The following is an 18,552-nucleotide window of genomic DNA, read 5'->3' as shown; positions in this document are numbered from 1 at the left end:
AAATCACAGGAATAAGCTACATTAAACTTTGGCTACAGTGGCAGTACTCTTTAGCAGAATTGGTTTTACTCTTTTCATATGATTTATTTGACAGTAAGTAAAATATAGAATTTCTATGCTGTAACATAACTTTTTTCTTTTTTTCTCGTGCAGCTTTTAAGATGGTGCTAAAGAATCCAGTAATATAAGGAAATAGTGGTGTGGGTGGATGATTGAGTTATGATCTTTAAATTATTCTCAATGTAAAATGGCATACATTTCTCATTTATTTATAATGAGAGAGACGTTAGATATTACATAAATTGAAACATGATACCCACCTTACATGTATAGGTTTCCTGAGTGCATACTGGATGTCTGAAGCTGTGTGGCATGTAAATGAAACATGATATCTTGTTTGCTGTGCTGCAGGTGGGAGGAAGCAATCTCATTCTGACTGGTACATGATGGATGTTCCCCTCACAAATCCAAGGATTCAGCCCCGCCCTGTGTCATGTTCAATCCCCAAAGCTATGACATCTCTCTTTCTCTCTCTGCTGTTGTCCCTCATTCTTACTGTATTTGGGTCTCTTAATGTATTTGTCTGTCCATCTGCCCTGTTCTTTTCCATCGACTTGGTCTGTATTCTTTGTCACCATTTAGTCTTTCCTCTACTCTTTATTTCTATTTTTTATATAGATTTATTTTTCTATCATGGTATCCAGTGCATGATGGGGATTGTGTGTGTATGTGTTGTTGGCTAGAATGTATGTGTGTTTACATATGGGAAAGCTCTTGCAGTTTTAACCCCTTAACTCTCAGTTTTCCCCTTGTATTTGCCCTTAAAGGTCCAGTGTGTAGGATTCAGTGGCATCTAGTGGTGTAGTTGCAGATCACAACTCCCTCGCTTCACTCCCCCTGACAAGTGCAAGTGGCTGCAAAACATGCAAAAATGCCCCTATGTAGAGCCAGTCTTTGGTTTGTCAATTCTGGGCTACTGTAGAAACGATTCAATGGCGGTTCATATGTTCACATGTTGGCCTCCATGGAAGGTGACCTGCGGCTATGCATATTGTATTCCATCAGATCTTAAATGTTACACACTGGACCTACATATGTTTATGGTGATTGAAATTATAGTATTCCACAGTCTGATATTCCAAGACACCATGTTTTAATAGCTGCACTATTCCATCAGTAATAATAAGATAATAAGCATGACTTTGTATTGAATGACCAACAACTTGTTTGCTCTTTTGCCAAGAGTTAGATTATGAATAGCATTCTCATATCTGTTAGCTTTTGCCAGAAGCCAGGTTGGCTTAGCATCAAGACTGGAAACATAAGGAAACCGCTAGCCTGGCACCTCTAAAGCTCAGCAATTAACACATCCTATATCATTTGTTTAATCTGCGCTAAAACCAAAGAGTAAAAATGTCTGACCAAGAAATAGACCCATACATAACCCAATGTAATCATTTTACACTTTGGTTTTGTACAGATTTAAAGGTCTAATGTGTAACATTTGGGAGGACCAATTGGCAGAAATTGAGTATAATATAATATTTTGTTAGTATATATAATCACCTGAATAAAGGATTATTATGTTTTTGTTAACTTAGAATGAGCTGTTTTTATCTGCAGACTCCAAACGTCCTCTTCCATGGATGCAATGTTAAACTCGCATTCACGTTTTTAACATGTTTCACAGCCACTGTAGTTTTTCCTCCACGCTTGGAAAGGGAGGGTGATATCCGCAACTACACCACTAGATGCCACTAAATCCTACACACTGGACTTTTATAAAAAGAGATATAACATGCTAATAAGTGAGTTTTAGAGGTGGATTTGTGGAGATTTTTGTTTGGACAGAGCCAAGCTAGTCATTTCTCCCTGCTTCCAATTTTTATGCTACGGTTGTTATGTTAAGCTAAGCTGCAGTGTTATACTGAAAAGGAAAATATGAGTGTGAATCCATCTTGTCATCCAACTGTCTGCAAGAAAGCAAATAAGAAAATTTTTTTAAATGTCAAACTCTCCTTTAAAGTGTTGAAAAGTTTAAAAAAGGACTATAAGTACCAAAATCTGCTTCTTTCTCTTGATAATTCTCTTACATGTTCTGTCTGTCCCTGTGGTCACTCTCACTTTCTGTTTTCTCTTTGTCCTCTGAAAGATTAACATAGTAACGTAATTATTCATTTTTCTCCTTTCTCTTTCACTTTCTCCCTCTTTCTCACTATCTCCACTTCTGTTATTATTCTCCCCGGTCCCCAGAGGAGGAGAGAGGAGAGGGAAGGCCCTGCTGCCGACTTTGTACTGTCCAAATGTTATTTCATCTCATTCATCAGTGCCAGCTTCTACCCTCAGAGGAGAGGCAGGATGCTGGTGAGAGGAAGGTGATGAAAGGGATTTGATAGACAAGCTAAATTTCTGGCAATCCCAATTCCCCCTGGGTCCCTTTTCTCTTGGATACCATGAAATCTGTAGTGCCATAATTCCAATGTTAATCAACTTTTCTTGAAATGTCACTTGAAATATAGCAGTGCTCCAAAGGAACAAAGAAATCACATTTTACAACAAGGATTGTGTTAAATGGAGTTTGACACCCTATAAGTGAAGTAGGTTCTTAATATTAATGAGCCTGCATGCATTTGCATTGTAAGCTGTCCACTGCAAGTCCAAATTGCTTCTCAAATCAGATTTTTTTAGGCTAATTTCTCTCATCCATTCTAGGATGAAACCCACATGCATTATGAAATGCTAATAATGTCTAAAGAACATACAATGACACCCCTGTTTCTGTGCCACTGCATCTAGTGCTTTCATAATGTGCCTTTGACGTATCTCACACACCAAGCAGGTACGTAACGAAAAAAGGTATGGTAAAATACCTATTCTACATAGAATACAAAAATGACTAAATGAACAATTTCTTATGTTCTTTGGTATTGTTGTCATATGCAGATATGCAATGGATATGAGAGGGCAGTTCCACAGAAGATAACATACTACAAATAACAACCAACACATCTCAGCAGTTGACAGCTTCTATGTAACATGCATATACACACGTACACATTCTGACAAAGGCGACATATTACACAATTCGCATGGCCAACATCCTACACTTACCTGTTTGAGTTGGGAATCTTAATGGACATTGGATTAATGTCTGTAACAGTTCATCCTGCTCTGGGGAACCCTGAATCTTCTACGAGCTGGAACTCTGGGTGAAGAATGTGGATGGAAAAAAACAAAAAAGATTTTCTGTGCCTGTCTGATAATAGACTGCTCATAGATTGTTTGGAGGAGCCTATGTAACATGAACTTCTGCTTTAACTCCATAGAACCTTAGTCTACGAAAAACAATACATCTGCTGTTGCAATCTAGAGAAGAGACGGGCAACTTGGGCCCTCCAGCAACGTGTGTTATCAATGTGGATCCTGAGGTAAGAACAGACCTGAGTAATGGATCTGTTGTGTCTAACCACTGGCCCAAGATCGCCCATTGCCTTGGGTTCAAACAGACCAGGATACATTTTAGGATTAATGATGATTTCTGGGTTATATGTATGTTGATGTTGTCTATGTCCATGGCCCATCATAAATGCGTGCACTGGGGTCAGCCATAACTTATGCCACTGACACCAATAATGTCGGTGGTATCTTGTTGTGCAGAAAGATTCAATGATGGAACAATGGCTCGGTCCATTTGCTGCGCTAACAAATCTAATTCATATTCTAATGTGAATGACACAATATTTATGTAGCTCTGGCAAATATGCCTCAAGAACAGATTTTATAGTATGTACCCACATGGTCCAGAATGTGATGAAAGTGCTGGGACATTTTAGCAGCAGTTTGAAAGTGAATGTACTTTCATCATCCTGTGCTCCAGTGTCTGTGCGAGAGAAATTCTCTTTTGGGCCACACTCATACATGTGCATGTGTGCTCAGCAAGCGTCATTTTGACACATCTCAAGCCTTATATGGAGCAATTAATTTCATGAGATCAAAACTGCTATTCATGGGGTGCATATTTAACATTTTCTAGCAGTTCCTGGAATGAGGCATTTATGTCAAGCCGTCTGTGTAAAGTGGTGACAGCAGCCTCCCAACTGGTGTCCTGTCTCATTATCTCACACCTATCTTGAACTCATGCTGCTAAAGAAAAGTACCTGACATGCCCAAAGTCAGATGAAGGGACTTCATTGTTGGATATGTTATATCAACTTGAAAAAATGTGAAGGTTTCAAAAAGTTTGTGTGGAATAAATTGTGGAATTTCTGAGTCACACTCACACACAGCAAAAATTAATAAACACACACATATACTGTATACTTTTAACATGTCCAACACAACATTAGGATAGTATACAATTAAGATAGGATTAAATACAACTTTAATAAATTATCTTGCTGTAAGAGTCTTACAAAATATTAAAATGGATGTAAATTAAATTATTCCATGTATATAACTGAACAAAATTATAGTCTACATGCTAGCAGCTTTAATGTCATTGGTGTGTGGTATTTGGTCATAAACTCAAAATTGTTGAGATATTTCAATCTGGACCAATGTGGTCGATCGAACAACCAGCAGACAGATCGACAAACACTGGCCCCTAGGTGGCCACAAGATGTAAGAAACATTTGCAGTAATCTATAGCATTAACCATGACCACATATCTTATATGTTTCTATTTGACATAACGATTCATTAAAAATTACACTTCTCCTACATCGGGAAACCTCTTAGATTCATAATCCGTGCCCACTGGTTTATAAACTGTGCACACTGTACATCACGGTAGTCAGCAGCAATAGGCCAACCAAAACATGTCACTATACAATAAGAAACAAGTCACATGTAAAATACTAACTGTTGACATATATGAAAAATACACTCTTAATAGTGAAAAATAATCAATATTTTGTACTGTCACATTGGCAACAAGCGAATATACATACTGTGTGATCGACAATGATAACAGCCAATGAGATGTGCTGGAATTGACATGTGATGGGTTGTGCATGAATGTCAATAAAGTTCTCTTCATGAGTGAGTGGAAGTCAGAGCAGAACTGATGCCCTTCTGTGTTCATTCCTTTGCAACTATTTTCAGTCTAGCACTGCACACCAGAATCGCTGAACAGTTCCCCTCTGCCATTACTTGCCATAACACTTCATCTGAACAACAATATACAGACGATACTACACGTTATAATGTGTAATTTGGCATAATATAGTACCGTGTGGTATCGTTTGTATCTTGTTTACATACGATGTAGGGGAAGTGGTTAAAGTATGTAAAATGATATAGACTGCAACTGTTTCTTATTGTATAGTGACATCTTCTGGCCAAACGCCACATAGGTCTGCTGCTGCTGGCTACCAACCTAGTGTGTCTGTTGGCACAGATTGCAAATATGGTTTACAAATCCCTGGGCACAAATTATGAATTAGAGAGCACAGTTTATAAACCGCGCACACAGATTTGCAAACCCATAGTACCGGTTTACACATGGCTTTTTTTCTCTCTGCCAGGGGGGCTCTGTGACTTTATTTTCAATCTTCATTTTGTTGGATAGTGAGGGAGCCTAGTGAGCCTACCAATACCCAGGTTTTCAACCACATGTCCTTGAGAAACACGTTGTAAACCTATAGTGACATGTCCATCGTCCATGTGTCTTCATGTAAAAAGTCCTTGGGGGGCTAAAAGTTATTTTTCTCAGTCAACCTTTGTCCTCCCCCTCTCTCCAGCTCAACAGACAATTGAATAAAAAAAGATGCATTTTCAGAAAAGGTTAGAGATGTGAAGTGGAGCATACATCCATTGTCAGTTTGTCACTGTCAGCTGGGCCACCGGAGAGCTTCACCCTGTGAGGCGAGAGGCGTTTGACACAAGGAGGTCGAAGTGTTTCTAGTTTCTCATCTCCCAAAAGAGAAGGCATCATGTCAGAAAACGCGTGAACAGAGAGACAAGAGAGGAGACACTCTTTGTGTGTAAAAGATGTATTTTTCATCACACGGTGTTCTTGGTGGCCCTGTATAGCTGTAGAACATGGCAAGAAGACCATGTTTGCTCCCTAGCTCCAGCGATGCTACAATAATCCAAAATCATTAGGACATTTTGGATAAAAGCACCCACCGCCATGTCAATGTTGGATATAGAGATTGATTTTGATACAGTGAGACTAAAACATGTGTAGCCTTGGGTCACTTTTGCAGATATGTTTTTTGTTATGAATATCTGGGGGATTTTAAGCATAGAACTAATAGGTTGAAAATAATGTGCACATTGCTGACTATGTCTCATGGATATTCCACCTTTAGTCCCAAAGGGCTATACTACAGTATCTTAAAACGCCCCTGCTAGGAACTTTAATTGTTTGTTGATTTTGGTGGCCACTATGGACAAAAGCCGTAGTGTTTCGACTGCCTCGTTTCATTGATTTCAAGGGGAATCCGGTGAACCTGACCTGGCAAGCATGTAGCTATGTCATAAATTGAGAGTTTTCATAACCAGTTAAAAACTCCTTTTAGTACATTTAATCTTTGCATTGTTTTATATAACAAACTTTAGAATATAAAATGTAAACCTGACCAGATTGTATTAGTCATTCTCCTTTAGTCCTCTAACATCATGTGCTTTTGCACTTCCTACAAGAATGGATCACAAGTGAATCTGACTGTATTGAGTTCTGGTATAGTATATAGTGTTAGCTACGTAGTAGTATGGTATATATACAGTGTGTGTGTATATGTATATATATATATATATAGGGGTTTTTTGTCAGATTTGTGGCTGCAGAGTCAGAATTGATGAATTGTAGGAAAATGGGGTCAAATGCTTTTGATTACCCAATGAGCTGAATGATTACCTGATGAGTAACACCTGAAATTAATATGGCCTCATTGTTCTAAAACACATTGACATTGATGGTTGTCTGATGACTGAATTCCTTGGAGGATTGGAGGATGAAGCTATAGAATGACAATATCAAGAAAATAAAGTAAGGCTGTCAAAAGAGGTGCTGCCAGTAGCCTGTAGAGTTATGTTAAGCACAAAACCTGCTCTGTACTAGAGAGACCTATAAAGAGGATAGAGTACACATCCACACAAGAGACAGAAATCAAGATACCCTTTACACTGAGGGGAAGAGAAAAGAGATGCTAAGAGGGGATCAAGCAGATATGTGTACACCTGCAAAACAGCAGTCAGAGACAGAAACCTGGCACAGCATCATTTCACAGCATTGCATTTGTAGACCTTCCTGCCCATATTATTATTATTATCATTATTATTTAAGATATGTGAAGGGGGGGTGAATGTGCATGTGCATGTAGGGACATGTGTCTGCTGACATGTGTGTGACACACGGTTGTTGCTATGGAAACAATCCGACAAGTGCAACAAACATTCCTTCACTGGTGATTTTGTGCAGAAAGAGAGCTTTACTAAAAAAGACACTCCAGTTATTTCTCCAGACTATTTTAGTGGACACTCGGGAAGCAGCAGATCATCAGTTCAAACTGAAGAGGGAAATGTAGTTTAAACAAAGATTTAAAGTTCTAGTGTGTAACATTTGGGAGGATCTATTGGCAGAAATAGAATATAATATTCATAGCTATNNGTCCAGTGTGTAACATGTAGGATGATCTATTGGATTATAATTCATAGGTATGTTTTCATCAGAGTATTATCACCTGAATATAAGAATTGTTGTATTTTTGTTACCATGGGTTTCCTTCCATTGAGTCCACCATGTTGGACCACCATGTTTCTACAGGAGACATCAAGACAAATCAAACACTGGCTGTAGATCCTCCTGGAAACTAAAGAAAATAAGTGGCATCCTATTTCTCTCTTTTTTTGTGATTTCCTAACACATCTTACAATTTAACTTTTTCAAAATTGTTTTTATTTTTAATTGTATACCATGTTCACTGTATGGGCCACAGGTTCCACTTTAGTGTGAAAAAATATCAGAAGATAAAAAAATGAGATGCAGGTTGTAAATCACCCTGAAGGGGTTTATTTCGCATCAATGACCTGCTCACTGTGCATTATCCCCCTTATTATGTAAAAATGTATAATGTAACACAAAATATTGATTTTAAAAGGATTTTATCCATCTATAGCAACAGCCATCTCTTCAGATAACAGACCATAGAATGCATAGATTGACTAATCATAATCAAGTATTCAGCAAATCATATGCTCTTCTTTCATACTTGTAAGTACAAACTTTGTATTCTTAATATTTAAGTAGTTCTTTTTTTTTTAGCTTTTATGCCCTAAACTTTGTATTCTTTAGGCTCATCTGGGCCTCCTGTATCTTCTTCCTCTTCCTCTTCTTCATCATCTTCTGCTATCACAGGTTTAGTCTTATCCCCATCTCTGTCATCATCTGAAAAGATCCAATTCTGAATCTCCCTCAATTAACTTGTAAAGAATTCTTTCTGCTTCAGTTCTGTCTCCTACAACAATGCGGAGTCATTATGGTGTCCACTACAGTTGAATTCATAAAAGGGCTATTATTTCAATTTAACTGCTTTCAGAACTAAATATAATATTCCTGACTTGTTAATAAACAAGAACATATGATTATCAAAGTAAAAAAAAAAAAAATTTACCTTTTACCTATTCTCTTTCCATAAAATGTGCTTGTTCTTATGTTGTCCATTTTGAGTTCCCGGCATCTCAACCTATTAAATGACTGTATATCACCAGAAAGCCCAGGATGTCCTCTTTGCAGTACAACAGGGATTTATAGAGTAGCTCAAAAGAGTATAAGGTTAATTTGTGAAACAAATGTCCACTACATAGGACACAAGTCAGTGGGCTAGGTCCTGGGTTTTGCGTTTTTCCTGAGTTTCGTGGCCACCGTAGTTTCTCCACAGCCTGTTCTTATTCCAGGGCATCATACAGTGGTGTTCTGATAGTCGCAATCTGTAACTTCACCACTAGGTGTCACTAAATCATACACACTGGTCATTTAAACAACCAGTCTCTCATATTATGTTCACATTTCTTCAAGTTTTCTTCACACAAAATGTATCAGACCTCATTGCTAAGAAATCTCCCTCATTTTATACAATATTCAAGTTATAGTAAATCTATTCTTAAGCTGATATTTTTTCTTAGTCTTTACCAAAAATTAAGTGGCACAGTTTCTAGTATACATTAAATCCCAATTTCCCACCCACTCTCTTCTTTACAATCCCTTCTCAGTATTCTTATTGACCTTCTGCTCCTGACGCTTTCTCTGGTGCATACAAACAAAGGAAAGCACTCACAGTTCCAGCCTGATATCTTATTTATTTATTATTATTTCTATTATTTATTTTTATAAGCATACAGTAAAATACGCTTTTAACAAGGGCATTCCTGCACACTGTTACTTCATTACTTATGTTTGGAAATTTTGGGAGTGAGCTGCACTGGGGAAAAGAGCGGGACGACTGAATAATTAATCTTCTCAAAGAAGAATGCATGATATACAAGGGAATATTAAAAGTCTGTGGAGTCGCTTTAAAGGGATAAACCAGTAGTAGATCATTCTCTTAAAGAGATCAGTTTCTCTTGAACTCATACATAATCAAGATATTTCACTCAGACAATTTGACTTGACTAAATCACACAAACGCACACTACTTGAACACACTTAAATCATTTATTTGTTCTTATTAAAAATGTATTATTTATATTTGTTTTGTGAATTAATTCTTCAGCTATCGGTTTAATGAGTTTCATTTGCCACTGTAGTAGCCTTAAAGAGCTGCAGAATAACATAATAAGACCAAAGCTTTTCCATTTGTCTAGAACACATTTTTAAATTATAAATTATGGGTAATTATGGCATGAAAATACCAAACATTTCTCAAAATATAGCTTATTGTGACTTTTGCATATGCATATGGCAAACAATATTAAAAACAAAAACAACCCATATGCAAAATGTTTTCTGCTAACATTAATGTTGTGGTTTTGTCAAAAGAAACTGAAGTTTGAACCCCAGTGCCTGGTATCAAAGACAGACATCCAACCATCGACCCTGACATCCTCCACAAGAGTTTTTACAGTGCTGCTTTTACCTTTGCTTTTGAGAGATAACAGTCATTATTCATACTGCCACAAGAGGTCAGGAAACTGTAAACAATGTTTGACATTTGAACGACAATATGGTGGTGAGGACAGATGAAGGGACTCAGTATTATATAGACTTGCAGACTTTGCAGGTTCTATATGGCTAGAAATGCAAATAAATGTACATACTCTAATAGGTCCCTAAAGAGCTCTGTAAATTAATAAAAGCTCCTTAACGTACCACAGGCAATCCAATATTTTTTTCTATTTTTGATTGAATTGAATAACTTTACTGAACTGGCTTAATTTTGCCTGCTCATTGTGTTCTCCATTGCCTTTGTACAACAGATCATTTCAAGGTGCTCCAATAAAAGAGAAACATTTCACTCATTTAGCCAGTAGAGAGCAGCAGAGTAATTCTTTCAAAGCAACCTATGTCCTTCCTAGACCTCCAGTGCTGCCACCAAAAAAACCTCATTAATAAATCCATGCAGCTACTGAAGCAGCTTAAGTGAGTTTGCTCAGGGACACTCCTGTAATGAAAAAGAAAATTGTATGCGGTTTGAAGTGGAAACATCTGCTGTACTAAACAGTACTCAATCATGAGATGTTGTTGGTTAGGTTTTCTGTTTGAAATTCTCTAGGTGGCACTGTTTTCCTGTGTTTGCTGAGGTTATTTGTGCTCAGACTGTTCTTTGTACTGTAGAATAACTACACAACTGTTCCCTAATGTCAATTAAAAATGCATTTTTAGTCTCAGGTAATAAAACATGTGTAACATATAAACAAAGAACTGTTTTTGCAGCTGCTTCAAGGTGTCATTTTTATACTTTTATGTTCCTGGCCTCTCTGTACTGAACACCCAGACGTGACTTTGTTGAGGAAATCTTCTCCCAGAGAAAGTCAAAAATCAGACTGCTCCCTTAAAAATCCTTGCTTTTAGCACTGTGTTAGTTCAGGCAGACTATTTAAATCACACATTTGTAATAACTGAACTGCATCAGCTGTTTAGCATCAGTTGCTAAATGATACATCAACAAATCAACTACTAACAGGCCTACAGGCCAACAGGACTGACAGCTCTCACTGTGTCACTCTGCTGATGCAATTGATGCAACTTGTTCCACCATCCCAGCTGCCTCTTTATGTGCAGAAACATTTTGGTATTGTTGACGTTGCAGACATCTGATGTTTTTTAGGTTTACAGCTGCATAACTCTAAATTTGTGTATTATTAATTCAATCAAAGCCATATTTTTCACCTATAAAACTAGTACTGTACAAATTAAAAAAAGACCAATATGAAATCAGGAATTTGTAACATAAAAATGGGCATGAGTCAAACCAAAATAAAGTAAATTGAAGCAAAATAAGAAGCTTATAAAATGGGGCACCCATGTGGCCTAGGGATTAAGATACCAACCATGAACTGCAGTGTCCTCGGGTCCAATAAGGAACTTTTGCTGCATCTTTCTTGTTTCTTGCTATCTCTCTTTGTGTTTGTCATAAAGGTACAAAGCATGCTCAAAACTACTTAAAAAAAGACACTTGCAAAATGAACAGAGCAATGCAGCAAAGAACTAATACCTGACTTCACCATCAGCGGAAAGTCTACAGGTAGCTTGTACAAACAAACAAGGAGAGAAAATTGCAGTTATTGTTATTGCACTTTCCCTTTACAGTAAGTTCCAGTCAGCCCCTGTTTATGAGTCTATACAACAGCTTTTCAAACACAAATCAAGAATCTGCCTGTTCAACATTTCTTGGCTTGTGATGCCAGTGAGGCCGGAGACTGGGCATGACCACTAGACTGAACCCACCGCACCCTGAGACTGGTCTCAGTCATTTCCTTTTTGGCCTGCTCTGTGTGCCCGGGCCAGGCAGTTCCTGTTTGGATTCCTGCAGGAATGGGTAACATTCACCATGGAAGATTTAGTTTGGAGTGTTGCCGCAGTCACAGTGGTGATACATTCTTTCCCTTTCCTTCTTCATACAAGCTGAAGAGATGAAGTCCCATCTGAAGAGTCATATGAAGTGGAAGAAGGTATTTTAGATAATATGCTGGTGGAAATTTATTCCATCATACTTTCAAAAGTATTTCTCTGCTCTGTGAAGCGCTACCCTCATAGAGTCACTTTGTGCTGTTGCTGGAAAAATACAGATAAAAAAAAGAAAACATTGATAATGCGTAGCCTGTTGCCAGCACCAGGTTTGTGTAATCAAATTACAGCTCTTCACCATTTGTTTTATGTATGTAGCATGTGTTTCTATTGTGTTATGTAAATAATAATATCCAATATTAAGCATGAGCCTTCAAGATTAATACATTTATTATAATTGTTATTATTTCACTGGAAAAGGATATGATTTTAGAATTAATCTGATGTATTTTCACTGACATAGGAAATAAATACCCATAGCATCAGTTATAGAATAAAGTGTTTCACCCACTGGATTTATATTACAGCTAGGTTTTATGGAAGAAAACAGCTTTAATCCAGTTGGAGTGCTCAAAGTCACAGTGACCCGAAGTATAGAAGTAATAATGTTTTTTTATTTCTTCCTCTCAGGCGAGTCTTGATTAATTTCTTTGAAAACAGCCAAAACAGTGAAAGATAAATTCCCTGTCCCTGTCCATTTTCTTTAAAAAAAAAAAATACTTTGTATCTTCACTACATACTGTGATTAAGACATCATATTCTTCTATCAGTGACATTTCCTTTGAAAACAGTTGAGTCATCGTTGCAGGGCAGTTTGCGAGATGCTAATAGTGTTTGGCAAGTTTAGATTTATGGCCTTTTTAGTTCTAAAGAGAGCTGTGCTCTGACCAAGGCCAAGGTTTCTCACTGCTCATTTAATGCACATGGCATCTCTTCTCTGCAGCACTTTGCCAGAATAGCATCTTCATCATAAAGACTAGCACAACAGGACTAACTTTATTGCTGTAGCTGTTGTCTTAGAGATTAGTGTGAAAATAAATTAGCTGCAGCCGGAGCACTCAGCACTCAGTAAATTAAAGTAATAAGATGCAAAATTTCCACTGGTTGATACCAGAGCATTACTTTTCATGAAAACCAGTACATTCACAATCAAACAAAAACACTAACAGAATGAGGGGATTCACATTTTCAAGAAAAAAATAAAATGTTTTCTGCACATGAAGTGGTGTATTTTTAACTTAATTATATCGCTCTTTTTGCTTTGTTAATGTTGTTCTTTTTTATAGGTTTTTTTTGTAAGTGTGTTGAAGGTAAATTTCTACATATATGTGCTTTTCTGATGGTATACTTGTATCAGTGGCGCTTCATTATACAATGCAATGTGGTTACTGGTCACTGCTGTGAGTGTAATCCGAGTATACTTAAATACACGAAACTCAGGTTGTGCTTGTATTAAAAGTGTACTATATTGGAAGGCAAGAGTATCCAAGTGCACATCAATAGTATAATTGCCTTATATTTAAGCACATGCAGAATACAACTTGAGTGGTTTCAATTTAAAGGACCAGTGTGTAGGATTTAGTGGAGCAGTGAAGTTGCAAATTGCAACCAAGTGAACACCACTCGCATCTGTATTTGATGACCTGGGACGGTTCAACATGGCACACACAACAGTTCTTATATTCATATGATTACACACTATTGAAAACATACCTTTGAATATTTTCTGCTATTTCTGCCACTTTCCTCTGAAATGTTACACACTGGACCTCTAAGTACTGTGAAGGAAATTGTAAAATGGTTTAACACTTTTACCAGGGGTATATGCATATGGTACTATTTTCTGCTGTGTTCCTGAATGTGCAAACTGGTCATTTTACAGTTTTTGAATGTTTCCATTTTTTTGGAGAGGGCAGTTGTTTGCACAATGGGAAAAAAGTCACTGTATTGTCAGAAAAATATAAAATTGCTTTGTGAGCTGTTGCCCAATTGACCAATGCTGTTGTGTAAGCGTACAGTCTGGAAGCAGGATGTGCAGTCACAGTCAATAGCCAGAGTCAGCAGGTTTTTATTCAAAGAAATAAAAATAAAAACTCATCAAAAGAGGAGAATGTAATCCGTGGTATCCCCTGCTGTTTTCTTTGGAATGGACTCAAAACAGTATACTCTCCTAGCTGCCTCTAAAGCATGCCTTGATTTCCCATCCCTGGTATAGAATATACAGTAAGTGCCTCCTCTATGACTTAAGACCTTTCTATAGCTCTTGAGTGAGGCCCAGCCAAGTTCAAAGTACTGCTGCTGGGACAGTTTTGACCCCAGATAGACGAGTCAGGAACGGAATAGGTGAGGAATGTTTGGTGCCTCTTTCTTCAGGCTGTTCACACCTTCAGTCAGTGACTGCACATGTTTGTGTCAGTTTAATATAGAAGTATACTGTCAGTTTAACAACATTTCTTGTGTTAGCTCAGTTTATACTGTGAGGGTTGTTTTATTGCCTTTTCCTCTCCTCTGGGTCTGGGTTTCCCACGTGAGATGAATGGTGGACAGTTTGTCACTGGGAAATGCTCCAACTGTGTCTCCAGAGTCCAGAATGGGACTTGATTCAAACTATAGACACTACAGCTCATGTTCAAAAGCTTGATGGTACACGCAGAATGTGTAGTGTTTTTGGTATTTTGTAGAATACTAATTCTAAATGTTGGTTTTTATTCCAACCAAAACTATTTCAGGTAATTTCAAGAGAGATAACTAATCAGAGAAAATAAAATCCATATTCTCTCTTTTTGTATTGGATTCCCATACTACAGCTCCAAACATTTCTGACTCAGAAGAAGACTATTGAGAAAAGTGATGGTTGAGGACATTCACTTGACTCTTGCAACCTGTTATTTTGGTTTGAGATGAAGGCTTTGTCTGCCAGTTGCAGATATTTTAGAAAAGTGGACATCACAAGATCATTGAATGCTGCCAAGTGGAGCATAGCTCTTTACTGCAAGGATAAGTATTGCAGTAATCACCAGGCTTCTGTAAATGAAAAACGTCTACTGTGCACCAGAAAAACAAACGTTTTCATAATCAACAATCATCGGCAGATTTTGAAATATTATACATCATATAATGGTTGTGCATATTATTTTTCCTTCTTAATCTGGCCTCTGAAAAATATAAAAATTAAAAAATAAAAAGTAAAAAATATTTTTTCTTTCATATGATACATTTGCTGCTAATGTCTTAAATCATATGAGCAATGATCCTGAATGGTCTCATTCAGAGTCTGCTGCATGCTCCACATGCCACACCTCTCTCATCATACCATCTCTAAATATAGAATGTGACATATTCAGCCCACAACTGTTTGATTGCCCCATATATCTCCGGCAGCAGATGTTTGAGATGCCAGTCCATGGAGATGCCTCACCCCGGTTTTTAGTATGTGCGCTCATCCCTTTAATGTAGGGCCACAGCTTTAGATGTCTTTGCTCGGGTTTAGACCGCAAGTGATACGATGAAAGTTCCTTCTTGACCACAACGTGTAAAACCTGCAAAGATATTTTATTTTCAGTGTCAGCTTGTAGGTTTTTATCTAATTGTTCAGTTTTTTCTGTTCTCCCAAAGTTTCCCACAAGTGGTTGATCACCTTGTATTGAACCATAGGAGCATTTGACCAATAAGAGCTTCTATTCTCAGGGTCAGCTGTTTTCAGCATTAGGTATTAGCAGGGAAATTGCTTTCCTGAACCCTTCCCATTGCAATTGCAAAATGAAAGCAGGGTAGACGAGTGGTTGGAGAGTCTGCCTTGTAACTGACACTTGGATTGATCCCTGATGACCTCAGATGTCCTGCTCAAATGTCCTTGAGCAACACACTGAATCTGAACCATCTCCAGGGGGAAATGTTTTGCCACTGACCCCACTCCTGACCCACAGAACTCCTCCAGAATCAAAAAGAGGAAAAGTAAGTAGGGAAGATGGAATTTATAGGTCTGGTTACATGCCACAGTGGAGTACTTATACCCAGGCAGCTGGCAGGAGCCTCACACTGTGCTTATATTCACTATAATCATATCTTGGAGGTCATTGCACCAAAGGAAGTTGCTCACTCGTCTTATTCTTGGTCACAGATGAGCCTGAAGCTATTCACCTTCACATCTGAACATGACATATGGATTTACAAGCTGTTTAAAATCAAAATCTCTGCTAATAGAATCTGAGTCTGTTACTATTTCAGTGCTCAGGTCAAGTTGATTCTTGACCCACTGCTTTCATTAAATCGGATTTCAAAGATTATTGACAGGAGTGTCCGTATGCCGCCTCTGGCAAACTATTTAATTTAGCTGCATTCTTACCTGACAGAGAGCCTTCTAATTGAATAGGTTTAAATCTGAGCTGCAGCTAAAGTTCAACTTTTGGTTCACTTAATAATGTAGCACATTTACTCATGACATTTATTTCTGAAGAATCAGACAACCAGAAACACAATAGCTGCCTTAGGGGGATATGCTTAAATTTCTCAGTAATCAGCATTACACAAAAACTGTGGCTATGGAAACAGTCAAAGCTATTTGGTATGGATAATATAGGCGAAACAAAAAATCAATATGCCCTGAGTCAGAGATGTGCTTTAAAAAAGAATAAAATCCATTGAGAAACAAAAGTTTTATTTTGTCTTCTGCTCATGTTGAATTTCAAAAGGTAATAAAAATTATATTTCAGAAAGGAAATGGAGGGAAAAACTGCAACAACAGACAGGGGCCATTTCAACTGTCAAGTGATGGGATATTAAAACACTCAAGGAGCGAGAAATAAGATTTGCAGGATGAGATATTTTCAGTAAGGACAGCTGAGTTAAATCCTCTTAGACCTGTTCTTTTTCACAAAGACGGGATGGGAATAAAAGATCCAGGCAGCGTGCCAGGCCTGGGAAACTACATGTAGCTAAAGTCATCAAAAAAGACTGTTATTCACTGTGTGCCCTGATTCCATAAATCTTTAAGCAAAGAATGATGTGGCTATTTAGTGAAACAAGCAAGTTTTGACATGACTTCATCTAACACATGTTGACATTCTTTCAATTTCTCCTCTAAAGTCCTTATCAGCAAAAGAGAACTTCCTTCCTAACAGTGTTAGAGGCAGCATGGCAGGATATTTTGTTGTGTCTGGTAGCTTTTGTGTTGAAGGAGAAAAAAAATAATAATTTGGGTGCTTTTTTTCTTGTTATCATGCCATGTAATCTACCTCTGGAGCGTTCTGGCAGTGACCACCCATGCGCTGTGTTGTTGAGTCACTCCTGAAGACTCTTGGCAGTGAAAGGCAGTGATGCTTCTAACTACTTCTGACTACATGGTCCACAAATTAAAAATGCCTAATAGAAAACAGTGAGACCCTTTAGCTTCAAAGAAATATGAAAGCTGTTCTGGATGAAATGTAAAAGTATGTCTTATCAGAGAATTGGAAGAGAGGGTGGGGGATAAAAACAGCTAAAACAGATAAAAAGTCTCACTTCCCAAAATGTTTTTTCTTTAAGAAATAAATCAAATAAAGTTATGACGTTAGTGTGGGTATTACTCCTCAGCCAAGAGGAGGTGGTACATTTTAAAGGAGTAGTTCAACATTTTGGGATATACTGTATGGGTATTACCTTGCCAAAACTAAATAGTGGTAGTCTCATGTCTGTCCCTTAAATATGAAGCTGCATCCAGTTTGTTTAGCTTAGCTTAGCCTAGCATGGGGGGGATCTGCTAGCTAAAATTGTTGTTTTTACAGTTTGGTTTTTGTATAGAATAATCAAACAAGATATGGCATATTATTGAGTGACTTTAGAGATGTTGGTAGATGGATTTTGTCACCTTAGGACAGAGCAAAGTTAGCTGTTTCCATCCAGTCTTAGCGATAAGCCAAGCTAACCAGCTGCTACTTTTAGCTTCATATTCCAGTATTAAGCGTACAGATATGAGAAGGGTATCGACCATCTTATATAACTCATGACAACACACTGAATAAGTGTAGGGTAAATGTCAAACAATTTCTCTAACTGTGGAGGAAAATGTGTCCAAAACACATTGACCATTGACCCTGAAAGCATAATGGAATCCTGTTAACCCCTTCTCTGTTATGTTCAAATTATGTAAAACATTGCAAAGTTACGCTGATGTGTGAAGTTCTCTGTGTAGCTAAATGCAACAATAAATTGAGAGAAAACAAATTACACCAAATAAATGATTAAATGTTACAAAAAATAAGTCGCTCTGTTGCTAGACTGCTGCCAGAGTTCAATGAGGGTCAGTGGCAAACTGGAGAGCAGGGAATGGGAAAAGTGACATCATGGTAAACCAGAGTGATTATCACTGCTGAGCTGTGGTTACGAGAATAAAGAGCTCCTCTGTTTGGAGTCTGACCAGGCAGCAACCAGCTGGGAACAGCTGAGGTTAACCGTCCCAAATTATTCTCATCCACTGCCTCAAAGATAAAATCTTCTCAATTTCTACACTCCCTTGGAAACAAGAAGAAAATGCTAACTGAACTTAGGGCAAAAAGAAGAGGTGA

The sequence above is a fragment of the Morone saxatilis genome, unplaced genomic scaffold (genome assembly GCF_004916995.1).
Source record: "Morone saxatilis isolate NCDOM2014 unplaced genomic scaffold, NCSU_SB_2.0 Contig22, whole genome shotgun sequence".
Taxonomy (NCBI): domain Eukaryota; kingdom Metazoa; phylum Chordata; class Actinopteri; family Moronidae; genus Morone; species Morone saxatilis.
The sequence above is the reverse complement of the archived record's forward strand: the minus strand, read 5'-3'. Positions refer to the sequence as shown.